Here is an 8,309-nt window from a genome sequence, read left to right as displayed (position 1 = left end):
ACAACGCTCCAGCCCATTCAGCCCTCAGAACTCGTGAGTTTTTGGCCAAACACTCGATCACTCACCTGATCTTGCTCCTTGCGATTTTTCTTGTTCCCCAAACTCAAAAGACCCTTGAAAGGAAGAAGATTTGAGACAATTCCCGAGATAAAGGCAAATGCGACGAAGGAGCTGGAGGACATTACAAAAGAAACGTACCAGGACTGTTTCAACAAGTGGAAACACCTTATATGCAAAAACGGCTCGTTTGGGTTGAGAAAATATTTTACATAGAAGAGCGAACAACGTTTCGACCTTCTTCAGTCATCGTCAGGTTCACAAAGAAAGAGGTAACTGACCGGAAGCTGACCACATGTTTGAAAGGGGTTGTGTAACTGTGTGTCGAAATGTAGAGGGCGGTATTAGATGTTTGAATATATAATTTTATTTATTTTATTATATTAATATAGGTATAAAGGCGTTCCTTTATATTGGTTTATTTTGGGTTTAAGTTGTTGTATAAGTAAGGCTTCTTTAATTTTGCGTTTGTTTATGTTTGTTTCTTTATTTAGTATTTGAGTGTTTTCTATGGTTATGTTGTGTTTATTTGACTTGCAGTGTTCGAAAACGTGTGAAGGTGACTTTTTATGTTTTTTGAATCTGGTTTCCATTTTTCTACTTGTTTCTCCAATATAGAAGTCGTGGCAGTTATCACATTGTATTTTATAAATAATGTTGGTTATTTGTTTGCTGATGTCAGGAATATTGGTATACAGCAGTATATGGTTTCGTGATTTTTTGATTCGTGAGATATATTTACTTTAGTTGGTTGATTTTGCTTTCTGTCTAGGTGTGTGCGTATAATGTTTTCTACGGTTTGTGGAGGAAACTTATTGATGTTGATGAAGTATTGTTTTATTTTGTCTAATTCATCGTTAATTTTATCTGGTGAGCATAGTTTTATGGCTGTGTTTATTTGGTTTCTTAGTATGTTGAGTTTTTGTTTTGTTTCATGTGCTGAGTCCCAAGGAATGTATAGTCCAGTATGGGTGATTTTTCGGTGGATTTCTGTTTTGAATTGTGTGTCAGTTCTTGTAATTTTGAGGTTAAGAAATGATATTTGATTGCTTTCTTCCTGTTCACATGTGAAGTTAATGTTGGGATGTATAGAGTTAATGTGATTGAAAAAATTAAGTATGTGTTCTGTAGATTTGAATCCCGCAACCGTGTCATCTACATATCTGTACCAGTATAGTGGTGGATGTAATGCTGTGTTAACTGCTTGTGTTTCAACTTGTGTCATAAAATTATTGGCTAGAACTGGTGATACTGGGTTGCCCATGCTTAGCCATTTGTTTGTATATAGTTTTGGTTGTTGAACATGAAGTTTGTCTTTATCGTGGTGAATTCTATCAGGGTTGCTAACTGGTTACTGGGAATTTCCATAGTTGGGTTAGGGTCTCGGATATAGAGTTCTAAGGCTATCTTGCAGGCTTCAGTGGTTGGAACTTCTGTAAAGAGGGATATAACATCGAAACTGGCCATTAAGGCTTTATGATTAAGTTGATTTAGATTAGACTTGAAATTAAAAGAGTCTTTGATGAATGAGCTGGCTAATGTTACATATTTGGAGAATGCCCATGCTATGTATTTACCAAGATTGTAATTAAACGATTCATATGTGGACATGACATTATTGGTCGTAATGGACAATCTGGTTTATGAGGTTTGGGGATGCCGTATATTTGCGGTGTGCGTGAGTCGGTTTTACGTAGGTAGGAATAAAGTGTTTGTGAAATTGTGTTGGCTTTTTTCATTTGTAGTAGTAATTTGTTCAGTTGCGTCTCATGTGTCTTTGTTGGATTTGTGTGTATTGGTTTAAATTTGTTCGTGTCTGATAGGATGTTATTCATGTTTTGGATGTATTCATTCGTGTTCATTATGACTATAGCGTTACCTTTATCTGCTTAAAAAAATTTATGGTTTTGTCTTGTTTTAGGTTTTTAATGGAATTAATATACTGCTGTATACCATATATTCCTGACATCAGCAAACAAATAACCAACATTTGGCAAAAATTAGTAACAAAATATGACATTCCAGTTAATACCAAATTTATTCAAAAACCAGGCACAAAACTGAGGTCTATAAACCCAGTAACCAGTTAGCAACCCTCATAGAATTCACCACGATAAAGACAAACTTCATGTTCAACAACCAAAACTATATATAAACAAATGGCCTAAGCATGGGCAACCCAGTATCACCAGTTCTAGCCAATATTTTTATGACACAAGTTGAAACACAAGCAATTAGCACAGCATTACATCCACCACTATACTGGTACAGATATGTAGATGACACGGTTGCGGGATTCAAATCTACAGAACACATACTTAATTTTTTCAATCACATTAACTCTATACATCCCAACATTAACTTCACATGTGAACAGGAAGAAAGCAATCAAATATCATTTCTTAACCTCAAAATTACAAGAACTGACACACAATTCAAAACAGAAATCCACCGAAAAATCACCCATACTGGACTATACATTCCTTGGGACTCAGCACATGAAACAAAACAAAAACTCAACATACTAAGAAACCAAATAAACACAGCCATAAAACTATGCTCACCAGATAAAATTAACGATGAATTAGACAAAATAAAACAATACTTCATCAACATCAATAAGTTTCCTCCACAAACCGTAGAAAACATTATACGCACACACCTAGACAGAAAGCAAAATCAACCAACTAAAGTAAATATATCTCACGAATCAAAAAATCACGAAACCATATACTGCTGTATACCAATATTCCTGACATCAGCAAACAAATAACCAACATTATTTATAAAATACAATGTGATAACTGCCACGACTTCTATATTGGAGAAACAAGTAGAAAAATGGAAACCAGATTCAAAAAACATAAAAAGTCACCTTCACACGTTTTCGAACACTGCAAGTCAAATAAACACAACATAACCATAGAAAACACTCAAATACTAAATAAAGAAACAAACATAAACAAACGCAAAATTAAAGAAGCCTTACTTATACAACAACTTAAACCCAAAATAAACCAATATAAAGGAACGCCTTTATACCTATATTAATATAATAAAATAAATAAAATTATATATTCAAACATCTAATACCGCCCTCTACATTTCGACACACAGTTACACAACCCCTTTCAAACATGTGGTCAGCTTCCGGTCAGTTACCTCTTTCTTTGTAAACCTGACGATGACCGAAGAAGGTCGAAACGTTGTTCGCTCTTCTATGTAAAATATTTTCTCAACCCAAACGAGCCGTTTTTGCATATAAATTTCTCAACAAGTGGGTTTCTCGACATCACTGATTAAGTGGAAACACCGTTGGGATAAGTGTGTGCGTTGGGGAGGAGAGTACTTTGAAGGGGTCCCAGACCTGTAACTTCTAAATAAAGTACATTTTGTTTTATAACGTCAGTCCGCGTATTTTTTGAACAGACCTCGTATAATTTAGGATGGTTTCTCTGTAATTCAAGTAATTTTGCAAATATTAATTTTATTTTCGGTATGTTAATTTTGATTCTATGTTTCTGATAATACTCAACTATTTGATTTAAAACAAGTTGAAAATTGTTTGATGCTATTAATTGAGGACGTGTTTGAGCTCCTACAGATGGCTACATCGTCAGCAAACTGGGAAGCTGAACTAAAATTAATATCGTTTATGGCATATCGCGCACATACATAATATAAAGGACAGGGCTAACTGCACCTCCCTGAAAAACACCAATCTCCGAATGTAGGTGCCCTTACCATTATCTCTACATTTTCTATCTTCAAGAAAATTGGATAACTAGCGAATAACTCCTGTTGGTAATTACATTTCTTTAATTTGAATTTTAAACCATTATGCCATACAATGTCAAAATCTTTCTCGATATCGAGAAAACAAGCAATAGTGCATTTAATTTGCTTATACGATCGTCAGTGAGCGTAACTAAATGATCAGTTGTTTGTCGAAGTTTTCTGAAACCATTTTGAAATTCAGGTAACTCTTTTCTCTAAAATTTTAGCTAGACAGCTAGCTAAACTGATCGGTGTGTAATTTTCCGGCTCGTTCGTGGTTTTCTTTCCTTCAAGAGCATAAGTACATTTATTTGCTTCCAAGCAGCAGTGTTGTATCTCAAATTTAGAAGGAGATTAAATAAAGCTTTTAAGTAGTTAAACAATTTCTGAATATCTTTGTTTAGCAGCATAATATACATAACTTATACTGCTAAATGTATATTACAACATTTCCGCCTATTCGCTATAAGAATCAACAATATATGTCTATGCTTAAACACTAGTGCATCGTTTACATTGTTGTGCAGAATGGTATTTCTATAAACTTTTCTCATGCCTATAAATTTAACCAAACGCGACGCGCCAAGAGACAGTATATATTATTATATTAGTATAGTTGGTATACTATAAACCTCGAAAGCTATAATTGAGTTAAACGCTTATTAACCTGGAACTTCAAATATATGACCAGGAACATTTTTAGTTTTCAAACATTACAAACCATTTAACTTCAACGGATTCACATCGTACATTAGTATTTTTACTAAAACATTATATAACATCAGCGATGAAAGCCTCAATGTGTGATCCATGAAGAAGACAGAGCTAGCTAGCTCCCTGTGAAGTGAATTGTACCTACATCAACACGAAGTTAACTCTCTCGTCGTGAAATATCAATAACACATCAAGGAAGTTCCAGACCAGAAAGAAAAGTCGATATTGTATGTAAGTTTATAAAACTTTTGTGCATAGATTGTAGACCTGGCATGGCCAGGGGTTTAAGACGCTCGACTCGTAACTTGAAGGTCGCGGGTTCGAATCCCTGTCACACCAAACATAATCGCCCTTTCAGCTGTTGGGACGATATAATGTGACGGTCAATCCAATTATTCGTTGGTAAAAAAGTAGCCCAATAGTTGATGGTGGGTGGTGATGACTAGTAGTCTTCTCTCTAGTATTACACTACTAAATTAGGGACGGCTAGCATAGGTAGCCCTCGTGTAGCTTTGCGCGAAACCGAAAAATATTCTATCTTCGACCAAAATTCAAAAATTTAAAATGCTTCGTCTGTACCATAAGTTATTTTAAAACTTTGTTATATCCCGTAAAATAATGTATCAAATATTGGTCTTAGGAAGTTTATTCTTTTTTGTTGGGTATCTGTGCCCTCAATTTGAAAGTTTCAACTGTTTTAGCAGTTTGATCGAGTTCTCTTTTCCCATGTTATTATACAACCTTATCTTTGGCCGGATGTAAGTACTGAATAAAAATAAACATCGATTGTTTTGCTACTTTTTTTTGGTCGTTTATCATGTTGGACATGTCTCTTATCTCGGTGTTCTTTCTATGCGAACACTTATCCTTTTTCGAGTTCAATATGGCACATACTTCTAGAAGACGTCTCTACATAACTAAAATAGCACTACGCGTCACTCCATTTACATTATATTACCAATTCCCCATTTTTTATATTCTCGTACTATTTTATAATATACTCCTTTATCTTGTCGTTCTTTGAATAAAATTCTAGAGGTACAGATTTTGAGTGTATTATTTGTCTTTATTTTTGCTTTTTCACCTGTTTATCATGTTGTTCATTCTAAGTGCTAACTATATTTCATGCCAAGAACATGAGAAATTTACTCTTAAATCACTTATTGGTTAAACTTGTAACTAGGTTTTAGTTCAAAGTTAAACGTAAAAGCACTATGGAACTAAATTTCCCATACTGCCTTATTAAAGAACAAGAATGGCAGTTGGAAAGGTAAATTTTCGAAAAGGTAACGTATTTATTAGATCCGCTTAAACAGTGCTGACATTGGAACACATCGTGCGTTGGGACATTTGACGCATTAAAAAATAACCTAAAAAAGTAGAATTATATCTCAAGGAAGTGGATGTGCAATGAACTCACAAAATGGTGCGAGAATATTGTGACAATTACCATTATAACTTAAATCACCTAACCTAAACAAGCAATACGTTTCGTTACACCTCACTTCAGCTGATAAACGTATCACAGTCCTCCCAACGACGTACTTTCAACAGCACTCGAACAACAAAATATACTTATCAATTTTTGTTCTACTTTGTGTATAGTAATTTACAGAGTAGATAAAATGTTTTGTTTTTTTACTTTTGTCCCACTGAGAGGTATAAGCCATCGTCACCTTTTCGTTGTTCAAAACAAAGGACTTCTTGTCTTTTTTAAGCTTATCAAATTCAATAATAGAAAATAATAAACCAACAGCAGCACAGAAAGAATAATAAATATTGAGTTTTCAAGTCGCTCCTATTTGTGTAACTAGAGATTAATAGTAGTATTTGTATTTGAATGGATTGGAACTATTTACAGACTTTTCCTTTATTTATAAAGATAATCATTTTATTTAGCGGAATGTTTCTTTTGTAGACTTGTGATAATTAGAAAATAGTATTGTTCGAAACTGCAACTTGTAGTTTAACGTACTCTAGATCTCGACTTTTGATATTCATATTTCACGCGAATACTTTAAAATTGTAAAGGTTTTAAGCAGTTTCTCAGACAGAAATTAAAAGTGCAATTATTGATAGGAAAACAATTAATGAACGATTATTAGCCAGTTAAAAGTAATGTTTTATTATATAGTAACCTCTATTGACAAGAAGGTGAAACTATGAGTTCCGTATAGTACTAAAACTGGAAGTTAACACCGAACGATGAAGTGATACTAGCAAAGAAATATCTTTAAACGTATGTTAGTACTATTTGAGATTGTAGCGCTTAATTACGAGATTATTGAATCTTACCGTTTAACTCGTTTTATAATGTTCTAAAACTTAAATCCTTGCCTTATTTGTAGCGTAACTTTCATCTTAATCAGTTGATACATTCTCCAAGTTTCATGAATACTTCAGCACAGCAGCGAGAATCATAACTAGTATTTCTATGTAGAATTATATATATTATAAAAGATGTACATTCAAGATGCCAACCGCATTTCTGAGGATCGTAAATGTGTACATCTAAGTACAAAATTATATAGGTTTACAAAAATTTACAATATAGTCCTTTATGTGACAAGTCGTGTCTTAATATTGCGCAAGGCTAATTTACTGTTCGAACATCCCAGCACTTGAGACAGCAAAAGCTGCGCTATCCACTCGGCTGTGGTCGTGTTATAAAAGTGACAATCACTTCCGTCATTTTGTTAAAACGTTAAGTAAATACCTTGTGGCGGTGAGTGATGACTTCTTTAATCCTTGTCGTTTTTGACTTGGCTTTTGGCCCGGCATGGCCTAGCGCGTAAGGCGTGCGACTCGTAATCCGAGGGTCGCGGGTTCGCGCCCGCTAAACATGCTCACCCTCCCAGCCGTGGGGGTGTATAATGTGACGGTCAATCCCACTATTCGTTGGTAAAGAGTAGCCCAAGAGTTGGCGGTGGGTGGTGATGACTAGCTGCCTTCCCTCTAGTCTTACACTGCTAAATTAGGGACGGCTAGCACAGATAGCCCTCGAGTAGCTTTGTGCGAAATTTCCAAACAAACAAACAAACAAAAGACTTGGCTTTTTAGTTCACACATGTATACGATTAAAAACTTCTAGTTTCTATTCCGTTTTTAACGTCTTTCGTAACACAAACATATTGTCCCCGAATTTCTATAAAATACCAAACACAATTTTCGCCGAATGAGTTTTTATCTACTACAAATCAAGTGTAGACAATACAGATTGATGAAATTCACGTGAAATGTTACTGTTCAATTACGAGTTCTCTTCTGTGAAAACGAAGTAGCGAAGTCATAAATAGGTTTAACAAACCCATTTACTAACGTGCCACAAGTAAAAATGTCATTTTAATTTTGCATTAAAATATTTTTTTCGATAAATATCTTTCACACTTATATTAATTTGTTAATATTTGTGGTTTCTCTATACTTGTATATAATGAGAAAAAGGTGGTTATTTTCTTAGTTCACAGCTTTCTACATTTTCTCCCTCTCTTGAATCCCAGGTTTTAACTGTATAAGTCTGTCAACTTACTGCCGATACATTGGTAAACGATAAAACATTTCATAAAACTCAACTTGTGTGTTATAACATCAACATGAATAATATAATTTTACTGCGTTTAAGACCAAGCAGTTACATATTTTTCTTTGTGATAGACATTATCACACTAGGCTTAAATAAAAATTCCTGCTAAGATAAACTATATAAATAAGCATACATCAAGTCATGTATTATTCTCAAAACAAAACAGTAAGTGTTGGAT

The sequence above is a fragment of the Tachypleus tridentatus genome, chromosome 9 (genome assembly GCF_004210375.1).
Source record: "Tachypleus tridentatus isolate NWPU-2018 chromosome 9, ASM421037v1, whole genome shotgun sequence".
Taxonomy (NCBI): Eukaryota; Metazoa; Arthropoda; class Merostomata; order Xiphosura; family Limulidae; genus Tachypleus; species Tachypleus tridentatus.
This window is presented reverse-complemented; position numbering follows the sequence as displayed.